We start from the raw sequence: 24796 nt of genomic DNA on the forward strand, positions 1-24796 counted from the left end.
GCAGCTCCTGTCATGGATTTTTCCTGGCGTAATGGCAGCACAGAAGCAAGCGAAGACAAAGCCACGCAGAACATAAGCGCCTAATCTTAACTCTAGCTTTAATAAGAAAAATGACATCACATACAACAAGTAGTGGCATGGAGTGACTTCATTCATTCAAAAACAAATTCTTCATCCAATGTAACTGAGAACTACTTGTTTTTTTGTGTGTGAATCCGCCAACGCTTATCCCATGTACTGCCTGGTCATAATTTCTGGTTACAATGTGTTTTGAAGAACGCAGAAATGAACCCACGTATCTTGCAGTGCATCAGAACGAGCGGATGAGAGTTGTTGCACACAAATAATTTCATTAGCCTCAATCTCAAATAATTACAATGCGTGTCGATACAACGCAGGCATGACCGGATGACAAAGGCAGAGTGTACACAACGACCATTGCATAGTGCAACACCTGAGAATTGTGTCACACACAGGCAACATCGATTGAATTTGTTTTCTTTTCCTCAGTTCTTTTTCTCACATCTGAGCAAACCTCCCTTCACCTGCTTCATAGAGAAAACATTTTTTTGCCCACGGAGACCAGCTACATTATTACACTTGAAAAACACAATAGCATACAAAGTGGCGACCATTATTTTTACTTCACTCATCAATGTCCATTATATTCCATGCTAATGCGTAATTTAATTGCACAAATGATTTCTGCTCAAGCTCTTATAAGGAGGGTTTGTGCCGCGACAACAAAATGCTGAACCAAAAATAACAATTGCTGGTTGTAGCTTGGAGCAGAATATGCACCTGGTAGACTAGGCCACAAGCATTTCGTACAGTCTGCTGCCATCATAAGCTCGTGCCTACATCGGACAGATTGGATACTCAAATAATGGGAAATTAGAAGATAGAGGAAGTATGAGTTATCTGTGAGAAACAACTCTCCCTCATACATTGTTTAACATTGCAAAAAAATGTGGCTGCGCCCCCATGTTCCACAAAACGAGCGTTGTAGCCAGGTATAATGGCCAGAAAACCTGCGAGGTAATTGTGGCTTGCAACATTTAAAAATAATGAAAAATGCATTAAAGATTCATGTGTTGCACGTCACGAAATGTTTTTAACACATAACATTACATCATGTCTCCCCATGTTATTAAATAATGCCTGTTTCCTTATTTTAAAGCACGAGGTGAGAGTCAGTGCTTACGTCATATGTGTTCATACCTTGCTGCGCTAAGTTATCTTGGCGTCATTACACCAGATTTTGTATAACCGAACGGCTATACAGTGCTTTGGTCACGTTATAATGGTGCAAAAAACGCCTCGCAAACATAGGCCTATTTGGTCAAAACATGCTTTTGTACTTGTGGTTCTCCAATAAAGCAGAAACATTGCCAGGCGAAGAAGGTAGAAAGAATCAAACCATTAAGTTAAATCCCCTGCAATTCATTACTTTGCACCTGTTTTCTTTATACTTAAGTGGCTAAGTCAAAGTGTGATTACAACAAAACAGCGCAAAATAAGCTGTTGCAATTATGCAGAAATGGTAACGCACCTAAGCCTAGCTTTACATGCACAAAGAAACACCAGTCTCAGTTTCTTCCTTCTGATAGAAACACGGTACCTTTTATTCCTTTGCCATGAAGAAAACCATATGTAGACCTGACAAGTCTATATTTGACTGAGCGCCTTCACTATTGAGTACCACTTTAATGTGACCATTAGGCTAGATACATTGCAAGTAGTGCAGATGAAGACCTAAATTGCACAAGTGCAATGTGTAAACAACAGCAGCAACCACCAACCCAGAAAGTAAACAAATCCCATAATATAACATTAAAACAGAAATGTGTCTGTGTAGCACCTCTTATCTGAAGTTACAAGGAAATGGCATGCTTTTTGACAAACTACAACCAGGGCACATTTGTGCGTGACTGCCCTCTGCCCCTTTATGTGGTTTCATGCCTTTCACAAAGCGTTCCTGTACGTTTAATTGCTTGTCTGTTGCAAAAACAGATTAACAGTCTGGGCAGAGCGCACCATGCCATTTTTTGTGTGAACTTCCTTTGTCATTAGCATTTCTGTCACCTGTTCGAAAGTAAGAATAAAAAAAAGATTAGTTCTATTTCAATCTACATGCCAGAATATGTGGGTTCTGCAGTTGCAATAGGGTAATTATAATTAACACGATTGATGTGTTCTGATGAACTTTCTTTTCATAATGTAATTGTTTATTTGGGCACATACCCAGTCAGATAATTCATGCTAAAACAACTAAACGAATTCAACATTACACAGGTTTATACTGGTTGGTGTTCAATTGACTTTAGCACACAAATTTAACGAAGGACAGGGAACGAGAAATACCAAAACGAATAACTTCCAGATGGCATTATTGGTGACATATCTACATTATATAGCTATGACAACCCAAACGAAAGTACACAAAAGAAAAAGTGCATCTTAACCAGGAGAAGAACAAGACAAAAGACAGAAAACACAAACTCTTTTGGCAGCTAATTAGTCACAATCAAGATGCTAATGAGAGCAATACTTAGGTAAGCACACATTTAGTTACTTCGCTCTGTGGCTCTATACCACAATTGATTGTTTGAAAGGACAAAAATGGACATTAATGCATAGTTTTATTGCACAGGCCACTTTTGCTTCTCCAAAATCCTTATCTTGTAGTTAATTACAACCTGCTTCGCCTGTACTGACATTGCTTTCGGGGGTGTACATTTTGTCCAATGTAACTTACACTGAAATGAAAGAGCCAAAGCTGGGAGGGAATTATCACTGGCCACTATGCAAGCATTTGCAGGCGGAACATTTGAACCTCTTACGGTCCAAGGAAAAAACACAATGTAGGGTATCACCTATAAGTAAGAGAACATTAATAAATTTTCTTAGTGTGATATCTTTCTGTTAACGTACGACAGTATATGCTGTGACATAATTTTTATTGAACCTATTTTCTAGTCTTTTAGCTCACCCTCACTCACAGTAAGACCAAGCCTTTTAGTATGGCTTCCTACGACATATAAAACTGTCACATCTAGAACCTTGTCAAGCACGCCAGCCAACTCAAGACATAGGGGTCCTAGCAAACACATGCTTTTTCAAGTACCGAACATACATAGACTAAATACAGCTTTTCTATGAGGTTTCCGGGTAGCCAACAAAATGTCTCTCGGTGGAGACATGATGGCTGCTACAGCAATAAGAATTGTAGCCAACTAAAATTAAGCGTATTCCTACACGGGCGGGCACGGCGATGTGAGCAGATAGTGTTTCCTTTTTCGGGAGGTACGTACAGTAAAAACCCGACATAACGAAGTCTCTAAAATCAGCACTTGCTTTTGTTGTGCAGAAATTCCACCTTTTAGTCAAAATATGCATTTCCAAATGGATGGCTTTCGTATGGAAGGGGGCGCAGTCCGAGAAAGCAAACTTGAATGAGAAAAACATTTGAATTTGAGATTCCGCGAACAAAAATACGGTTTCACGTTGCGTCACTGGTACCTTCACATAGGCAGTATGAAGCGAACCCAGCTCTGCTGTTGCATCCACTCTGCCCTCACTGATACTGTAGCATGCAGTAGGACGACGCTATCATGAAAAGTGCCGGCAGCGGGTGTGAATGCTTTGTCTGTCTCTCGCTTTAATGCATCTCTGAAACTATACATTAAGCAACTTCCACTTAAGCATCTGAAACGTTAGATTATGCAACCTCCAGTACTAAACACGAGGGAAGACTGTGCACGTAATGTCACGGTATGTCAGCATATCCAGTCTTTTCACATGCAGCAGATTACCTCTAGAACAGGGTGTGCAGGCTCCATTCGTGCTCAGCTGCACTAGAAAACATGACAGGCACGGATTGGGCCCCTCTGAAGGCCCCTTTAAAAGCGCAGTTCGACATTTTTGACTATTAAGAAATTTGGTACGTAACGCAGAAAAATTATGAAAGCGTTCGACAATTTCTTACTTTTCGCCTCTCTCAGTCGGAATGGCGAAAATACACAAGCCGCACTTTGCGCCTTGTTGAGACCTAGACTTCTTTATTACGCTGAAAAACAGGCATGCGTTTGAACAAATGAGCACGGTTTCAACGCGTGAAGGAAATGTGTCACGTCACATAAAGGGTCACTGAAATTAAAATATAGCTGCGACTTCCTTGCAACTAGAACACACTCAAATAGAAAATGGCATATTAAACCATAGACTAAAATAGAAGCCACAGCACATGCACCCATACTCAGCCAGGATCTGTGTCAAGCTGATATGTATAAAGACTTCCAAGAATGTTTCACAGTTTGTCGAAATTTTTAAAACCGTGACTAACACCTGGCATTGCGGGTGAAACCATACGGAATGAAGCTTTTCTTAGGTTCCTCTCTGTTTCTTGAGCGCAGTTAATGTGTCCAGGAAATTGGGTCCTGTATACATCTGCGGCAAGGTGTGAACAAGAAACTAACTTTACCTGGCTGCAGTGCTCTCTGCGATGAATATCTAGGAAGGAAATTGTTACCCCAATATGACTCTGCCGCCAAGAACAAGAGATGTGGTAGACTACGTCACATGAACATAGAAAAATCTTTAGTCCGTGCTTGCTGGCATCCTGTGCCTGTATTGTCCTGGAAGAGACATTGTGACGCCCATCTGCTGGAATCTTTCCGTGGCGTAAAAAGCAACATTGTGCGATTACGGCTGCGAAGTGTTAATTAGTTCAACCAGTGGTTTAATCATGACCGCAGTTTAATCACGGTTACTTCCAAATTAACCTTTGGTTTAGGAGTTGCTTGTGGGCGTATTGGTTACGAACAACCTAGTTCTTACCAGTCTTGTGCGTAGAACAATGACGGCTTTTATTGTAGAAACTTGATGCTTTTATATTCGTTGGTCCGATTTCTCACAGAACCGCTATAGGCAATTTTGTCGCAATAGCAGCACTGTTTTCACAGCAATCGTCACAGGGAGTGCGACTTGCCCCGTTTGCGAGAATTATCAATGAACGATGATTTATTATCAGTCTGTTATATGTGGACCTTCAACAGCTTATATTTTGTCTCTTCAAAGCACACTTCTGGCGCACGTCCGCAAGCATCTCTGCACAGGGTGTATTGACTGATGTCATACAAAGTGAGCACGCTACGAGCCCTGTGTGCATTGCTTGCAAGACTCCTTCGATGACCATATTACTTTGTTGTCAGAGACATTATGAGCTAAGCATCTAGTGGCAGCTTGAACTTGCGGTGTGCATGAGAACTCACTCCAGTCTTCGTCGAATACATCGGGCACTGCGGAATTGAGCAGTAAACTATGCTGTAAGACTGGCGAACTAAATTGCTGCCTCGGCAATTAAACATTATTTACATTCTACCAATCAATGCTTCAATTTCCCAGCCAGGGATCTACAGCAAAGGCTTAGGCTCGAGTCATGTGATGTCACATTCGATGCCATAGAGATAGCAGTCGATCTCTCCAGTGGTGGCCCCGAAGGCCAATAGGCATCCCTTTTCTGTGCACGTGCTTGTGTAGTACTAGACAGATGGTGTCAGCTTGTTCTGCAACATTAAGAATATGTTCACACTGTATCGGTAACACATTTTCTTATTGAGTGCAATAGCCCTGGAACCTACATGATTACCGTCAAGGGCCCTTGGTCCACAAACCTTACCTTTGTCATCTCTTTCACTTCTGCTTTGATGTCATAAAGGCACGTCAAGGGGGGGGGGGGGGTATTCTGCAAGAATCAATCTAGTGGACTGTCCATTTCGGCTGCTGCTAATTGGCTGCAGCTGTGCGAGAGATGAGAAGACAAGAGGCCCCAGCCAATCAGCAGCGGCCGAAATGGACAGTGGAGAATACCTCCCCAGCTAGCTGAAGCAATGGTGGTTTTCGTTACCCACACAACTTTGTAATTTCCAACCTGAGCATGGCTTCACAAAAGCTGAGATGATTTCATCTTAGCGGACAGGGGACAGTTAAGATAAAACCCACAAACTACTTTGGAGGTCGTTCTAACCTTTTCAATAATGTTATGCCTTTTGATGAATCCGTTCAGCTGTGGCGAAGGCAGGTTGGCTTTTATTAAATCACAATGATAACTTGGCAAGGCCAGCTACTAGGCTACCACTGTCTCTTCAGCCGGCCTCAAGTGTCTCGCTGCTATCAAGGCAGGACTACAAAAACAACATAGAAAGTGGCAGAAAAGCATGGTTCATGTAAATTCCATACGTTTATGGACTATTGCACTGACTGCAAAGGATAGTGGCTTCTCAGTAGGGTCTTGATGTATGTAGATGTTCCGTTCACGAAAACACAGCCAGTTGCCCAAGCCTTCTTAAGCACTGTGTACAAATGCCTACGAACTAAAGTTTATTGTGTGTGAATGTGGTGCAGCGTACCACAATTCATTTTTCTAAGGCTGCAGTTCCTGGGCAGACTGGATACTACTTGAATAGTAGGCCCTTAGAGTACCACAGCCCTTTGTTCGAACCATTGCAGTGGAACCATTGCAGGTTACATGAGTCGAAAGGAAAAGTTCACATAATATATGACACCTGTGGCTAGAAAGATGTGTTGCATCCAGCACCAAGGCCATGAGTGCCGCTGCCTAACACTTACAGGACCAGTCATAGTACACACACTCAAATGAGCAACAAACTGAACAAGAAGTGAGCTGTTGCTGTCACTCAATCAAACACTGCATGCATCATGCTGATGTGAATGCAGCTCCCATCAGCTGCGAGTTCAGCTTTCGTCCACTTCCCTGCCCTTCTTTTCTTTTGCCATCATCAATTTTGTCTTCAACAATATCTTTGTCTTTGCTTCACTAAGCCTTAACGGACTGCGAATTCTTGACAATGCTTTAGAAAAATACCTAATTTCCCACAGTGACACCCCTGATTAAGATGGCGTGGTCTATGGCTTCAAGATGTGTACACACACTTTATGCATGTCTACAATGGAAATATAGGTGACTTTTGTAACACGCACGTTTAGCATAATGCATATGGTCACTCGGTTGGAAAATTTGTTATCACACATAGGACGGCTACAAGTGTAGATTTAATTCTGACATTGACTCAAGACATTCCCAAAACTTTCATAGTGCCATCAATGAAAATTTTCGAATTCAGAGCAGTTGGACATGAATAAGGCAAATAGATTTATAGTGTTAGATAATGAACTGCTAGCGCACATGGCTGTTAAAGGCCATGCATCTGAAGCATAGGTACTGCCTAAAATATAAGCACATTTTTTATATCTTTAGTTACTATCCTAGGAATTGCATCAAACAATTTCCTCATGTGCAAATTTTGCCACATGAAAGCGTTGTTTTATCACTTATTTTCTACATTTGTCTTACTGTTGCGTTATGGGCATGCAAATTGCGAATACTACCTTCAGCTGAAGGCCAAACACTAAGCTGTCTAATTTAAATGCGTCTCATTACAACAAACAGTGCACTTAGTAAATGAGCAACTCCTAAATTAAACTGCAGTTCTTTCGACCCAAACTAAATGACATATACCTGGAAAACAACGATTCTGCTAAAAGGGTGACTTAATCCATTTTCTATTAAGCATAATTCATCACACAAGAAAGTTGCTCTTACCGGATACCCCTACAGACAATCCGACCACTTCGACATCTCAACAGTCTGGTACAACGTGGTCAAGCTGCTTGTAAACCCGGAAAAGTGTCTATGATGTTCTTTTTTAAAGAGCTGAGCAAACGTGAGAAGGACCTAAGATGAAGGTCGGAGAAGCAAAGGAAAAGTTTAACAATTCCTCTCTATGTTTCAGTGAATGTGAAGGTGAAGGCAAATGATGTAATTGAACAGTGCTTTTAACCATGCCATACTAGAGAGCACATTTTCGCAATAATAATGTGATAGAGAACAGTGAGAATGATGTGAGAGGAACCAACCTAATGAATAGTTTGATAAACTTGTATGAGGTTTTCGTTCTGCTGACGCACACACCAGCACGCCTCTACTATGTACAAATTGTAGTTTTTTTATTTTATTGCCACATACTACTTTACATGACACACTTGTCCTGAAACACATCACGTGCCTGGGCTGCTTGAATATTTTTATTTTCTTACTGGAACACACACGCCTATACAGGGCATGTGTACACATGGCAAGCCCATGAATACATGCGAAATTGCCGCGTGACTGGCCACACGAGGCACTTCGCGGGTATTGTCAGGCTTCTTTCATGCTCGGAGGAACACATCATGTAGCACATATTGAGCCACAGAAAGCTATACTGGGAGTTTTTCATGTGGCTCTACAATTTTATCATTGAGACTTTTGAACTAATTATAATAATTGAAAAGTTGATTATGCAGACTAGTTCTGCAATTAGGACGAATGCAAGGATTCTGAGTGTCTCCGAGCGACGCAAACAACATTACCTTGTTTCTGTCCAGCTACGTAGCATTCTCACATTTTTAATGTTTGGCTAAAGTTACATGGGGCAATCTATATGTTCTGTCTCATGGAACAGGTGTCACAGCAATCACTCTAAACGAAGCCATTAAACTAGCCATTGCACGTCAAACACAGAGGGTAAAAAAAATAAACTATAGGTAAGAGCATACTAAAGCCACTCTTGTTGAAAAGGGCACTGCTGGAAGGCATCTCATGTCTGGCTATGAAACTACTTCATCCTCAAAGCTGACAATGCAACGGCCGCAGTCTTGAAGCACAGGAGAGAAATTATATGTTACAATGATCACACAGTACACACACCAGCTGGCCGCAAGTTAATACTGGATTACTTCCGCTGCTACGTTGAGATTTTTATGTTATTCAGCCTACATTATCGTTAAATTAAGCTTGCCAAAATTTATTTCTTGATGGTTTTGTTGTTTACAAACTTTGCCTTTGCGCAACTCATGCACTTATGCACTTCAGCCATGAAATGTTTACTGGCCGCCTAAAATGAATGGCTTTGGGGATAAATTAATTCAGACAAAAAGGATGCATAATTAGCCTGTCACTGACATTGAATGTCAAAATAGTATCTCTCTTTACAATAGACAATGGCAACCTAAAGCACATTTTACTTACAGATATGGGTTGATCGGCCAGCCATATTATTTACTAGCAGCAGAAATTGTGTTGTTAGTAATACTCGTGATATATATGATGGCGCTTTGAAGTGTGCCATGATCTCGAGTAGAAGATCGCAACTTCTTTGGGTGAATTTGGCACCTCGAAATTAAAACTGTATATTTGCGCCCAATGGCGCAGCCGTACAAGAATTAAACAACAAACGAGTCGAGGCATTTGCTATATTGGTATGCTAAACATATATATATATATATATATATATATATATATTGCCACGACCACGACACAGCTGACAGCCACTCGGTGCAAGTCGGTGCCACATGCTAGGCACGTTGGGTGGCTCCGAGAAGAAGAGAACGACGAAGGTGCCAGGACATCGATAGATATAAAAGATCTCTAGCGTCAACGGAAGTCTTGTGTGGCTTTCTCTGTGACAAACTGGTGGAGGTGCGGGGTACGCGTCTATGTACTCTGACCCCCAGGATCAGGGAGCGGACAACCTACGCAAAAGCCGACGGCTTCAAAGACTGCCTCCGGAATACGGCCTGCAAGATCTGCCGAGGATGTCCGAGACACAGGAGACGTACGGTACGGGACAGCCTCCTGCGTCGCTGGTTCTCCACACCCCACGCTGGCCGTGGCCGTTCCATGGTGAGCCTTTTGAGGACGTGGAAGACTGGCTCGACGACTTCGATCGTGTGGCTGACGTCAATTATTGGGACGAGCAGAAAAAGTTAAGGAACGTGTACTTCGCCCTAGAGGACTCTGCCCGAACATGGTTCGCTAACCACGAGCCATCCATCACCACCTGGCAAGAATTTCAACGGCAGATACGCGATACGTACAGCAGCCCCACAAGAAAAGAGCGAGCAGAGCAAGCCCTTCAGAATAGGGTTCAAAGGCCTTACGAAAGCGTAGCCATGTTCGTAGAAGACATGTCGCGGCTTTTCAAGCGTGCTGACCCTGGCATGACAGAAGCGAAGAAAGTACGCCTACTGATGCGTGCGGTAAAAGAACAGCTGTTTGCTGGACTGATGCGAAGGCCTCCAGCTAGAGTAGCTGAGTTCGTCAGTGAGGCGACAACAATGGAGCGAGCCCTTCAACAACGCTCCTCGGTCTACGATCGCCAAATCAACCTGGGATCAGCATCTTGTCTCTCGTTACCCTATTACACCGATGCGCTTCGAGAGCTTGTGCGTAGTGTCGTGCGTGAGGAGCTCGACCGGCTACAGGGAGTGCGATTTCAACCGACCGTAACATCCCTCACAGATATCGTCCGCGAAGAAGTTCGCCAGGCAGCACAGCCATTCGTGCAAACCAGACCTGAAGCCGCCCCCGTACTGACTTATGCGCAAACAGTGATTCTACCTGCGCAACCCGGGAACCACCGTAACCCGCCTTCTTCTGAAGAACCGCTGTGCCACTTCCCGGGCCAAGGTTCACGTACAAATATGTACGGGCCCACGAGCCCCCGAATCAATACGCGAAAGTCAGACGTGTGGCGCACACCTGACTATCAGTCACTCTGCTTCCACTGTGGCGAAGCGGGCCACTTGTACCGTGCCTGCTACTACCGAAGAATTGGACTCCAGGGCTATCACCCTGGCACTCGTCGCCCACGTGAGGGAGAACGTCCGAGAGAAATCCAGCAATATCTGGCCAGTCAACCTTCGTCGCCGTACGCGCAGTTCCCACCGGTTGAACAGTCCCTGCCAACGACCCGATCTCCGTCTCCGCAGAGGCGCCAGTCACGATCACCACCTCCTCGACGATCGGCGTCACCTAGCCGCTACACTACGTTCTCCACTTCTGTGGGCAACCGGCCCACGAGCCCAAGTCGGGGAAACTGAGAACAGCGACCTCCGGAGGTGGGGCCGCTGTCCAACGCACTTCGAAAGATCCTCCGCTGCGACACCCCGACGACGACGATAACGACGAAGACAACGACGACTGCGTACCTTCGACACCTTCCTTCGAAAACCGTGAGACTGTTTCAGCCGACATACTCGTTTCTGTCGATAACCACCCGGTAACCGCTCTTGTCGATACTGGCGCCGATTATTCTGTCATGAGCGGACAACTGGTTACGGCACTTCGCAAGGTGACGACACCGTGGCCAGGACCTAAGCTCCGTACAGCCGGCGGTCATGTCCTCACGCCGATCGGCAAATGCACTGCGAGGGTACAAATTCGTGAGGTCACATTTGTCGGTTCATTTATTATACTGGAAGAGTGCTCTAGGGAGGTCATACTCGGCATGGAATTTCTTCGGGAGTACGGCGCAATCATAAACCTTCGCGAGTTGCTTGTCACATTTTCCAGCGAACACGCAACTATTTCGGACGACTACCACCCACAGTCCACGGTGTTACGCGTTTCGGGTGACTGTGCTACTTTACCACCTCGGAGTACTGCATTGATCACCGTAGAAACAGACGATGATCCTCCCCATCTCGGAATCGCTGAAGGCAATCTGTCAGTCTTGTTGGCTCGACAGGTTTGCGTAGCCCGCGGCATCTTGCAGCTGTCGTCACGGACTGCTCAGATTTTAGTGACCAATTTCAGTCGTGAATACCAGCACTTCGCCCCACGAACTGCCATCGCCTATCTGGAGCCAGTCAGTGATTTTCCCGCTTGTTTAACTGTAGGGAAAACTGATGGAGATTCTAACTGTGACGTACCAGCCAACAGCAATATTGATGTGAATTCTAAATTATCGGGTCAACAACAGGCTAGCATTCGAAGCCTTGTACAGTCTTTTGCGGATGTTTTGCTTCAACATCGAAGGTCAACCAAACGCCTATTGCGAAACGCAGAATTATTACAAATCCCAATGAAAGACCCGTGCGCCAACCTGCTTACCGTGTTTCTCGTAAAGAGCAAGACGCCATCCGAAATCAAGTCCAACAAATGCTTACCGACGATATCATACAGCCCTCCACCAGTCCATGGGCGTCACCTGTGGTTCTGGTGAAAAAGAAAGACGGCACACTGAGTTCTTGCGTTGACTATCGCAAGCTTAACAACGTTACGAAGAAGGACGTTTATCCCCTTCCCCGCATCGACGACTCTTTGGACCGCCTTCGAAATGCTCGATACTTCTCATCGATGGACCTTCGCAGCGGCTACTGGCAAATAGAGGTTGATGAGCGTGACCGTGAGAAAACCGCATTTATTACGCCTGACGGACTTTACGAATTCAAGGTCCTTCCGTTCGGATTGTGCTCTGCGCCTGCTACTTTTCAGCGCATGATGGACACGGTTCTATCAGGTCTCAAGTGGCAGTCATGCCTTGTCTATTTAGATGATATCGTTGTCTTTTCAGAAACTTTTGAGCAGCACCTCCAGCGCTTACACGCAGTTCTAGACGCAATTCGTACTGCTGGCCTGTCTTTAAAGCCTGAAAAATGCCATTTCGGGTATGACGAACTCAAATCTTTAGGCCATGTCGTCAGCTACGAGGGCAGTCGACCAGATCCCGACAAAACCATTGCTGTTGCTTCGTTTCCAACACCTTCGAACAAACACGAACTCCGCCGTTTTCTAGGGCTTTGCGCATATTATCGACGCTTCGTGGCCAACTTTTCACGAATAGCCGAACCGTTGCAAGGGTTGACTAAGGATAATGTTCCGTTTGTGTGGGAGCAGGACCAACAAGAGGCCTTCTGTGAACTCCAGAAACGTCTGCACACACCTCCTGTTCTAGGACACTTTGACGAAGACAGTGACACCGAGTTGCACACGGATGCCAGCAACGTTGGCCTTGGTGCCGTCCTCGTACAGTGGCAAGATGGAGCCGAGCGCGTCATTGCGTACGCAAGCCGCACTTTGTCTCCAGCTGAAAGGAACTATTCCACTACGGAGAAGGAATGCTTGGCCGTTGTGTGGGCAATTGCTAAGTTCCGACCATATTTGTACGGCCGATCATTTCGAGTTGTGACAGATCACCATTCATTGTGCTGGCTCGCCAATCTCAAGGATCCATGTGGCCGTCTTGCACGCTGGAGTCTTCGCTTGCGAGAATACGATATGACGATAGCGTTCAAGTCCGAGCGTAAACACACCGACGCCGACTGCCTGTCACGTGCTCCACTTCAACCGTCGCCATACGACTTTGATGAAGAGGACGCATTTCTGTCCATTATCACAGTATCAGACATCAGCAAGCAACAGCGCGATGATTCGGAACTCCGGCCTCTCATCGACTACCTTGAGAACCGTCTACCAGAGCCACCTCGTATGTTCATCCGCAAATTATCCTCGTTTTTTCTCCGAGATGGCGTTCTCTACAAACTGGGTTTTCACTCGACTGCAACCGCCTGCCTTCTTGTAGTGCCGTCTTCACTGCGTGACGATATCCTGCGGGCCACTCACGACGAGCCATCTTCGGGCCACTTGGGATTCGCACGGACGTTTTCACGCATACGCCAAAAGTACTTCTGGCCTAATCTTCGCCGTGACGTAAAGCAATACGTGAAGACATGCCGCGACTGCCAGAGACGCAAGACACCACCCGCGCGTCCGGCTGGCCTTCTCCATCCCGTGGATCCTCCGCGGATCCCTTTTCAGCAGGTTGGCATAGATTTGCTTGGGCCATTCCCCACGTCGAGGGCTGGTAACCGTTGGATTGCTGTTGCCACAGGCTACCTTACACGTTACATTGAAACCCGAGCACTCCCACGAGGCACTGCTAATGATATTGCTACCTTCTTTGTACATGGTATCGTACTCCGCCACGGTGCTCCAACAGTGGTTATAACCGACCGGGGCACATCATTTACAGCGCAGCTCACAGAAGATATCATGCTTCTCAGTGGTACAGTTCACCGCAAAGCCACTGCTTACCATCCCCAGACGAATGGGCTCACAGAAAGGCTAAACAAAACGATCGCTGATATGATTTCCATGTATGTTGACGTCGACCACAAAAACTGGGACGACGTTCTCCCATACGTTACGTTTGCATTGTCGGGCCCTTAGGCCCTCTCTGTAGCGCGCACGGGGGAAGCCTTTGAAACGCGCGCCACAACGGCACTCGTCGCATGGAGCATGCGCACCGATCGCGTTATCGTAAGAACTCGCGCGGGGACTGCCGGGAAGGGAGCTGCCCGATAAGAAGGCAGCGAAGACGGCACTCGGGGCTTTTTGCGGGGCGCGGGCCTGGGGAGGCGCTGGTGGGGCGTGGCCCGTCTAGGCTTCTTTCCGAGCGTGCTGCAGGGCAGGGGAAAAGCGTCTTTGTATTGTGTCTGCATGAGAGAGTGCTCTTGTTGTTCGCTTTTGGGACTATCTGCGCGCCTGGTTCAGTGCTTGCTTGCTTTCTGCGCTTTATGCATTCTGTTATCGCCCGAAAGATTATGTTGGTTGATGGTTTGTAGCGGCCGTTCTTTCGTCGCTCCCTTTGACCTGTATATTTTGTTGCCCCGCTGTTTTGCTGCTTGCTTCTTTGCTTTTGCTGCTTTTTGCTGCTTTGCTACTTGATTCTTTGCCTTGTTCATTTCTGCTATTGGCCGCGAGGCTGCGGTAATTTTGAGCGTTACATTCTATCGTAAATTAAAGCGGTTTTTGTTCCTTGCCCCTTTGGTCCTTTGTCGTGCTGGTCGCGGCTCGCGGACCCCCTGAGCGAAGGCGAGGGGCCTTCATCAGCATATAATACTGCCGTTCAAGAAACTACCGGCTTCACCCCTTTTCGCTTAGTGAACGGCCGGGAAGCTGTTACAACGTTGGAAGCAATGCTTCTACCCACCTACTGTTCTAATGTTGTCACTGATGCTGCGGAATTCCCTCGATGTGCCGAAGAGGCACGCCAGCTCGCACGAATGCGTATCCGCCACCAACAACACAACGACGCCGACCGGTACAATCTTCGTCACCGCGACGTCACTTATCAACCCGGTGACAAAGTATGGGTGTGGACACCGATCCGCCAGCGTGGTCTCTCGGAGAAACTTTTGCGCCGCTACTTTGGACCTTATAGGATCGTTCAACGACTCGGCGACGTCACATACGAAGTGATTCCTGAAGGAGAAGGCACCACTCGCCGTCCCCGACGCCCAGGCCTGTCCGATGTCGTTCACGTCTCTAGATTGAAGTTATACCACTCCCGCTGAACGCAAAGCTCCGCACCTCTCTCACCATCTGCGTCTGTCTTAACAGTATCACCGTCGCTATCTCCAGTGCGTCAATGTTCCGCATCGAGACGATGCTTCTAGGGAGGGGGGTAATGCCACGACCTCGACACAGCTGACAGCCACTCGGTGCAAGTCGGTGCCACATGCTAGGCACGTTGGGTGGCTCCGAGAAGATGAGAACGACGAAGGTGCCAGGACAGCGATAGATATAAAAGATCTCTAGCGTCGACCGAAGTCTTTTGTGGCTTTGTCGGTGACAATATATATATATATATATATATATTATTATGCTATATTGATATGGCATAGTAGTTGCACGGCAGGCGTAGGGGCGGCCTCAGCAACGAATGCCGCCACTGAGCGACCCGGCCGTATTACCTATCACTGCCAAAGCTATCGCGTCAATTGATAAGGCTCACCAGGCCAAGCTCATACGTTTCTGCACGCCGATAGCCGGCGTGCAGTGCAGCACTGGCCTACTCCGGTCTCCGACGGTCACGTGATGGCGTATCCACTAATCTGAACCCAGGCAGAACACCGGTTGCCGCCGATCAGTACTCTAACAATAGAGAGTTTCTCAAAGACATAGCACAGCCATCTCAATTACTCTAATTGGCAGCTCGTGCGGCGTTGACCTGTTCTGCCATTGGAAGCTCACAACACTCTTTTAATAAGGGAAACGCGCTGCGGATATTTGTCGCCCGCCGACCAGGCGTGCCCAGATACGCGGCTACGCGCCGTAATCGCGCACTGTCTGCATAATCAACTGCCTGGGCGCGAAGAGAGTTGAAAGCATGGGGCGTACCGGCCAATCTTCACAGTTCACGCTTAGTAAGCGACTTACTGCCCGCACTCGTACGAGCTTGGGGATTGGCACCACGTACGCGGCAGCTAGCAGATACGGCGCACAAAGAAGCTCCGCATGTTCTCACTCAAGCGATCGCTGTACAAACGCGCACATACGCGCACCGCAGTAAACCTTAACGAGACGCTACGTATTTAAGGCGACAGTGGGTTAACGTTCTGGTCTCGCAACACATAGTTCCCGGGGTCGAATCTTCTCCCCGCAATTTTATTTTCAGGTAGACTATCGTCTATTTGTGCCCTTTATCGGAAATTTTCACTCACTGCTAACAGACGCCAACAACGCCGACACCCGATTTTCGGTGGCCCAACGAGAAACAAAAACAAATAGCCGACTTCAGGACTCAGGCTCATGAGGAAGCCACCGGCATTCGACCAAGTACTTCTCCGGTGATCATAGGCGTAGCAAGAGCGGGGACAAGCTGGGGGAGGGGGAATTATTTTGAAATGTTGTCTTTATGGTGTACGCATGATACAGCGAACTTCTCACATAATAATTTCCGGGGTATTACTTCCCAAGACCACGATATGATTAAGAGGTACACCACAGTGGCGGACTACGGATTAAATTTGAACACCTGAGGTTCTGGCATTTCGCCCCCGTGAAAACGTGACCGCCGAGCCCGGGGATCCGATCCGTGTCCTCGAGCTTAGCAGTGCTACTTGTCAACTATAATGGCACTTCGCAGAACAACAAGAATAGTCCCAAAAGATAGCACAAACACGAAAGCCAACGGATTCTATTATTCTCAGTTCTACATGCATGCTCATGTCAATTCTACGATTACAGGTATTCTGGGCAGTTTACCGTGTGTGTGATATTTCCGCCCGAAACTGCTCTTGTATGAAAGTGAAATAAAATCTGCGAAATGTTCTAATTTTACTAGTTTCTTCAGGACTGAAAAAACGAAACGTAGGAACATATCTCCTCAACCCAAACCCCTTGCGGGCTTCCTCTTGTCAATTGACACTCGCCCTTTAACTTTCGGGGCTTGCTCGATAGGCGTAGAGCAGCTTCCTTAGAGTTGCGCGAGTTGAGACGTTAAATAATAAGTTATGCTGTTCGCGCACGCGTTTTTACCCTATTTTATATTTTGGAATAGTTGAGAAACAACAAGAGAGCGATCTTAAATTGTACGAAACAAGTGATTTTGGTGCATATCAGTAGAATGTCTGCCTTTCTACGGTTTCTTTATCAGATTATTCAACCAAAATGCCGATACAGGTTTAAAGAAATGATTGTTCACAGAAATTGTTCAGTATATAGATTAATTTCCACCATAGCCACTGTTACCTTTCGCCTGCGTGTAAACTGTTGGCGCGAGCGCAAAGCGCAGACATTCGAGGTCAGGCATGGCAAGACCTTTGCAGACGGCGCCAAAGGGGCGGGAACCTAATGCTCCTCGTCTTTAGGGAGGCGCCGACGAGTCGCCGAGTCACGACAGTTGGAGGTCATGCGAACCGTGTGTGCGCGTGCGTGTGCGTACCAACGGCGCCTACGCTTTCTTCGGTCGCTCACCCCATCTCCCCGTCTGCCGGCGCGACAAGTTGGCGCCGGGTGCTTGCAGGTGCGCGCATGAGACGACTACGCCCATTCATAGTCCGATACGATGGTGCGAAGTATTCAGTTAAGTGTGGCATGAAGAACGTAAACGTGCTGCAAAATAGAATAAGCAGGAGATGACGCGCATAACGAGGAGAACAAAGCAGACATAGACGGCATGCTCATGCTAACGCTTTGCGCCTTTCATTTACTTTCTTTCATGCGTTGGATTTGCTTTACAAGACCACCTCCAGCGCTCTGCTGTTTCTTTCTTATCATGAAAGTACATTCATCATCCTTTGTCCTATGCTCGCCAGGTCGTACATAGCAATCATACTTGCTGATGAATTAAAACGTAGTTGTAATTACACAATGAAAAGAGAGCACTTATAAGCACGTAATCTTTTCACGTTTTGCTGCCATTGAAGGCAATACCAGGGCTGATAGTTAAAGAGAAATATTTGGAGTGCATCAAGGGGGGTAATTTCACGCGAACACACATAACATATTCATGCACAATAAATGCTTGCTGATTTAAGTAATGCTCCTACGTTATGAAATATATTACGCTTATCCCACTTGCGGACCATTAGCATATGATAGCATGAGACAAGTTACATGTTGATGATCTATGAGAGGACTCACGGATTATATAAAAGGTTGTTGCAACAGTTGAAGTTTCACATAATAAATACGTAAACGGCTGGGCCACTCACAGTATATATTCGTTTCTATCTAGAAAAAAAATAAATCTGTATAAATGGAATATTTCTTAAAAGGAGGAGGGGTCGTACAAATGCAAATCACACAGATGTAAGATTGAATGCTTCTGGCCGGTTGACCGGATTTCTCCACGTCATGGTACCTGCGAACCTTGCGACTTTCTCTCTTCGTATTCACCTATCATACGTTCATACGTAAAGTAAAGCCCCGTCACCTTTTTTGTCATACGGCGTAATCTTAATAATGCCGTCTCCGCATTACATCATCACTTCCACTCTCCTAACCTTTCTCGCTTCCGATGTTGAGCTATCATACGGCGTAATGTCGTCCCAACATTGCGTCACCGCTACCAATGTTTCTTTGCTTCCTTCCCTTTGCTCATTCCTCAGTTACGCGCCTCCGCCGCATTTCTAGGCATTGTATCATTGCATCAATTCAGAGCCAACGATAATTTCAAGGTGACGCATGTGGTGCAAAGCTAAAAAATGTGGCTTGATCGAAAGCCTGATAGAAGGCAACCAGTCCAGTGCAGAACCGGATCACGCCGAACGCATGTTTCAAAACAGTGAAGAAAGGCTCATTTTTTACACTTGCGGGTGTCCGACTACGAAGTTTCTTCTCAAAACAAAGTGTGGACACTGTCGCGATATTCTACTAACCAAGAGTATATGTTAGTCAACCAAACATATATTAGTCAGGTGACATTCGCTGATTACACGCGTCTAGCTACGTTACAAGGGAGGCTTGCTGTACCTGTCTGGCTATCTCTCACGTTTATCAGAGATTCTGAGACCATTTCCGAAGGTGTTTCAGTAGTCTCGAGCTTTATCGCGGTAGCGTGATGCATGGACGTTACTGAACTCATCTGGAAAAACTGGGAAGTTGTGGCTGGGTGATCCCATTCGAGCGTACTCACTTGCCGCTAAATTGATTGCCTTCAATGTAACTACTGGTCACAACATTTTTGCAAAATCTTTGAAACGCGCGAACGCGAATGATACACCGTGAATCTTCCAAATATCTCAAGTCAAGCTGCTGTACAGTGGCGATCAATATGAAGGTGATCGCTCGAGCGGCGACCGAGGAAAGGAGCAGCGCCACGTTACGTCACCACCCTCCGTGGCGAGGGGAACATCAGCGTAGCTTCCCTCTCTCTTTTCGCTGTTCCTTGAAATGCTGTCACAACCTTCTAGCAAGTACCAAATTTCGTTTTTTTTTACGCGTCAGCAGGTAGAAACGCACTTGTCGTAATCTTTTGTATACTGCTAGACCGGACGCAATCAATTGGAAGTTATTCATGCGAGCGTCAACCTATGCTAGAAAAAGCCGCCTTGCGGGGCATTTTTTTGCCGTTCAGGAATAAAGTTACGCTAGCTTCCGTTGCACTCAGGCTTTTCCACAAAGAGTGGGCAGTCTTCTCAGTAACGATAGTGCCAGGTTTCACTTTTTTCTTTAATTCCTCATTTGCCCTGCACACTGCCGCATCTATTAGCTCTGCGAGGGCAGCTCATTTTGAAGCTCCCAGCTGATCGAAATTATTAACGCAAAAGCGATACATGAGTCATCGGCAGGAAAAAGCGGCGGACGTGGTAGCGTCCGGAAAAAAAAAAAGACACCGAAAACCGCCCAAGGTAGTCGGTGATAGGAATGGAAAGGTGCTTTCTCTAGCCCATTACTTACGGGGCTCCGATACCTCTCTATAAGGGATAACTGCACACCTGAACTTCGATTAGCAATAGAGTGAATGGAGGAAAATCAAGGAAGTGAAGGCATGATCTATGTCATTTGGGGGGGGGGGGGTGATAATTGAATACTCATGGTTGGGATTATTTAAGTCAACTGATTAAAGATCAGATACTGATCTGCGACATCTCGAATCAGCACTTCCACATTAACAGCACGAAAATAGTCTCAAGTGCTCCCGCATCGTTCCCGTGCCCTCTACTACGCAATTTCTCCGTCCTTTTCTTGACTCCCTTCGGTATCAGGGGTGCCATCTACTACTGCGCCTTTATTTTCCTGTAGCTACAATACTACAATACTATAATACAATCAACTGTTTCGGTGTTTACCACTGCCGTTCGTTTCTATTCTTTGCCTGCAGCCGCAAAAGTTGCTATTAAATAGTCACAACGAACTAAGGCATAATGTTGATCAATATTTTATTCATTGCAAAAACAGGATAATTTTCAGCACGCTGTACTCATCCGTAACATTCAACATAAACTCTGTCGATAATGCCCGCTTCAGACATGCACTGACTTTCTATCAATATTTGATAGGGCGCCCTCCTTTCCTTTGGAAGTCTTCAGTTCTCCTGGGCAAAGATGCATAGAGTGACTGTGCTATGGTCGGGTCTGCTCGAATGCGATTCCATTCGCCTTCTACCGCTTGCCACAATGTTTCTGGACTCCCTCTGTCCGGATGCATGCGAGCAAGGTTAGCTTTTATAATCCCCCAAATGTTTTCAATCATGTTGAGCTCCGGACTCTGCGGTGGCCACTCCAGCTGTGCGATGCCACTGCTGTTCAGGTACTCCTGCACTACAGATGCAGTGTGTACAGGGCACCCGTCATGTTGAAAATACAAGCAGCCGTCCGGGAAGGGTCCATTAGCAGCGTATGGGAGAAGAATGCTGTTACAAATTTCTATGTATGCTTCAGCTGTCAGCCTCCCCGGAATGTGTTACAGCGGGCCAAGGCCTGCGTAGCTGATGGCACCGCATACGTTCAGATACACGTCCGCTGGCAGCAAAGTTCAGGATGTTGTCCTCATCGCACCTTCCGGAAAATAGAAAGAAAAAATCAATTTTGAAATGCGCCAAAAGCATGCGCATTCTTATCTTACTATTTTACCTGGACCCGGAGGCCCTCCAGACGCGGAGTATTCCAGAAAGTGGAGAACTCGTCGCTGAATACAATTTGCTGCCATTGGTGCGACGTCCAGTTTCTGTGACGGTTGGCAAATTCTAGCCGTTTCTGAAGGAGAGCTGCTGTAATGAGGGGCTTCCTTGCGGCTACACTCTAAGAACAGTTTACACCCTTTGGCTTGCCCCTTCTGCCACACAAAAATAATCGTCATTTGCTTTGATGCGTTTCCTTTCTTTATCGCTGCAAGCCCGGAACTTTCCAGTGACGAACGGCACGCGCGTTATCAGAAGGGGCACTCCAAAGGGGTGTAAACTGTTCTATGCTGATAACGCGCGTGCCATTCGTTACTGGAAAGTTCTGGGCTCGCAGCGATAAAGAAAGGAAACGCATCAAGGCAGATGACGATTATTTTTGTGTGGCAGAAGGGGCAAGCCAAAGGGTGTAAACTGTTCTTAGAGTGTACGTGACTCTTCAGTCCTGCCTCATGAAGTGGCCTTCGAATAGTGGGCAGATTAACATCAACGTCGAGCTGCTCGGCAATTTATTTTCTGTTCTGAAGGGGTCTTGGACGGCTGCAGCTACGATGAGGTGGTCTTGATCTTCAGTCGATTTCCTGGGCCTGCGACGATGAGGGGCATCCGCTACACGGTTCTCTCTGAAATAGGCATTGAGGGCACGGTTTACACTTTTCTAGGGGCGGCCAACTATGGCAGCAATTTTTCTCTGAGAGAAGCCTGCCTTTCCTAGACCGATTATTTCGCTCCTTTCCTCTGCAGTTAACGGCCGTGGCACATTGGGAGCGACTGAAGGCGGGAAAAAAAGAAACGGCATTTGTGTGTCACGAAGAGGCTAAGTCTGACATGCTCGCCGGAAGCTACACACTGAGGACGCCCGGCGACTTTTCTTTTTTCTATGCATTACCAGTCCGGCGCAAGTGGACCGTAGAAACAGTGACAGTGTTATCAAAACCTGTGACGGCAGAAAGACCCGCCCCTGCTATATCGGCAATAATGAAAAAAATGATTTACAATGCAGATAAACCGAAGCCCAAAGAACAAACACAGGAAAAAGGTGGCGAGGTAGTGAAGGAGTGACGATTGTAGCCCGGAAGAGCCTACGAGGGAAAGAAGGCAACGCAATCTTTATCGTCGCAGTTCCGATATCGGCCGTTATGCAGCTAGAAAGGCCCGCCGGTCGATACTCGCGCGATCACCTTCATATTGATCGCGACTGTACGTGAGACTGGGCAATTTGATTCTGTTCAGTACGTTCCCATATATTGCACATATTACGGTGAAGCAATCCCAGCACCTCGGATAAATATGTTTATTGATGTACAGTGATCACTGTAGGAATACACAAAGCCAACGCATTAGTGACCCCAGCACGCTCCTAAACGTCAACTCTGTACCTGTTTATATTGAATATTTGTTGTCCCATGTTATACTTTTGTCAGCCACGGAACATAGCAGATCCCTAGGCCCTAGATTATTTAGATCTAGATCCATAGGATATAGATCATTAGGTTAGACTAGGTGTCAAAGCAGCTGGAATTCGTAACGCGAATATCAAACCTCGGGCAGAAAGAAAGTCAAGGCCGAATTTTGGCTTCGACAGCACTGCATGAAACGAAAGCAAAACTACGGAGATCACCAAAAACAGTAAGAAAGAATTCAGGAGGGCAAATGTCTACGTTGACCAAAAAGCAGTGCTTTGCGTACTACGTACCATTCCTCCGAAAAAAGTTCTTCCTTCACACCACGCATGAGTAGGCGGCCTTTCTTCTCCTCGGGCATTCCCGGGTCGGCGTCGCGGAATAGGTGGCTCATTTGTTTCGTAAAGATGGCAACGTCCGCCTTAGTTAGCTGCACTCGGTCTTCCAATAGAATTTCGGTCCTTTCTTTTCTGACAATGCTCGCGAAGGTCCCCAGGAAGTTACTGCGGAACAAGTCCCACGTTGTAAGGGTAGACACCGTTCTCGAACCATGTCCTCGCGGCATCTTCCAAGCAAACGTACACGTGGCGCAGCTTATACTCAGAGGTCCAGTTCTTGAAAACCGGGATCCTTTAGAAAGTCTCGAGCCAGGTTTCTTCATTCTCCGACGAAGCTCCATGGAAGGTAGGTGGTTGCCTCTGCTGTTGAGGCACGACGGGAGACACTGGTGATGTCATTGTGGTTGTTGACTTGGTAACGTTCTTCCTGGCGATCTCAGGCAAATGTCTATGCTCTAGGGGCAGTCATTCTAGCATGCGGCTACCTCACTGGTTCTTGGGGACATCGGTGTTCTCTTCGTGGTTTGGGCAGAATGCCCCCGCAACTTTGCGGGGGCGTTCTGTACGTGAACGCATTAGCACATCCACCAGATATGACGTATTTGTGACGGTGAGCGCTTGCGCAGTGTTATAGTGTTGCTCGCATGCGTGCGTTCGAGGAACAAGGTCGGCTCCCGTCGGATGACGGCGAAAATGCATGCTGCTGGCCTAGCGCTGGCGATGAGATAAAGAACGCCTTGTCGCTTCCTCGTTGTCTTGTTCACGGAACGCACGCTTGAGAGCAGCAGGAAAGCACGGCGCAAACGCTTTGACGTGGCTTTTGTTCATATTTCACGGGCTTTATTTTGCAATCCGGAACAAAGGACTACATGAGACGTATCGTAAATTAATGACTCGATCAGAGGTTTGTAAAGGTGCTCTACAAATCGGCGTATCATACTTGGGGTCCTTAGCCAATAATTAAAATGTTGGGTAATTAAACTTACTTAATGAATTAGGGGGAAACAAGAGATTGACTGAGTTATTATAGGCATTGCCAAGAGTGTGCATTCGGTTCAATTCGCTTCTGAAGCGCCTTTCCTATTTATATGCTTCGCTCAAGTTATGGGACACCCTGTACATGCCAGTTCGCATCCAATATATACAATACCCTCGCTGGCGTCACCACATACACAGGAAGAGAATGCCTTATAACCAGAAATGCAGGTGACATTCTGAACGTTCGCTTCGCAAATTACGACGATGAGTATACAAGGCAGAGTGTAAAATCTGAAATTCTCGATTTGAGGCCCCAGCCATTCTATTGCAATAGAGAAGCAGTCTTGACTTCCTTGTGGAAGGGCGGAGAGGTGTGGGACATGGTGCTATGCGAGGCTTTGAAGTACTAGAGTCGAAGTGTCCAGTACTTGCAGTGCATTCCGACCAGACAGATTGTCCATGTTATTCAGTAGTAAACGCATCACATTCGTGAGTGATATTAGCATAGCAATCACTTGCGAGTATTTATTTTGCGTGTGCTCAACTGCAGCGACATTAAACTTCAAGTCGTGAACCAGAACGATAATCACGTGGGGTGCGCTGACTGAAAATTATTTGCTTCGAGGGATCGCTCATGCATATTGCACCCTATATACCCCCGTTTGAACCCCCGGAATCTGAACCCCGGGGGTATACTGCTGGGGCATTCCGGGGGTATATAACCCTAGCATCTGAACCTGGCAACGTTTAACGCTAGAACGTTATCTAGTGAGGCGAGTCTGGTAGTACTGTTAGAGGAATTAGAGGGCAGTTAATGTCATAT

General features: G+C 46.5%; 1 long non-coding RNA gene across 1 annotated transcript in view; it reads right to left on the reverse strand.

Annotated features, from left to right (window-relative positions):
* Positions 1-1589: 1589 nt before the first annotated feature.
* The window catches only part of LOC142590551 (uncharacterized), a 39435-nt gene continuing 16228 nt past the window's right edge, over positions 1590-24796 (reverse strand). The window contains exons 3-4 of the long non-coding RNA XR_012830175.1: positions 7625-7756; positions 1590-2085 (exon numbers count right to left, since the gene is read on the reverse strand). This is a non-coding gene — a long non-coding RNA (uncharacterized LOC142590551). The remainder of the gene's footprint in view (positions 2086-7624; positions 7757-24796) is intronic.

Source organism: Dermacentor variabilis, chromosome 8 (assembly GCF_050947875.1).
Source record: "Dermacentor variabilis isolate Ectoservices chromosome 8, ASM5094787v1, whole genome shotgun sequence".
NCBI lineage: Eukaryota > Metazoa > Arthropoda > Arachnida > Ixodida > Ixodidae > Dermacentor > Dermacentor variabilis.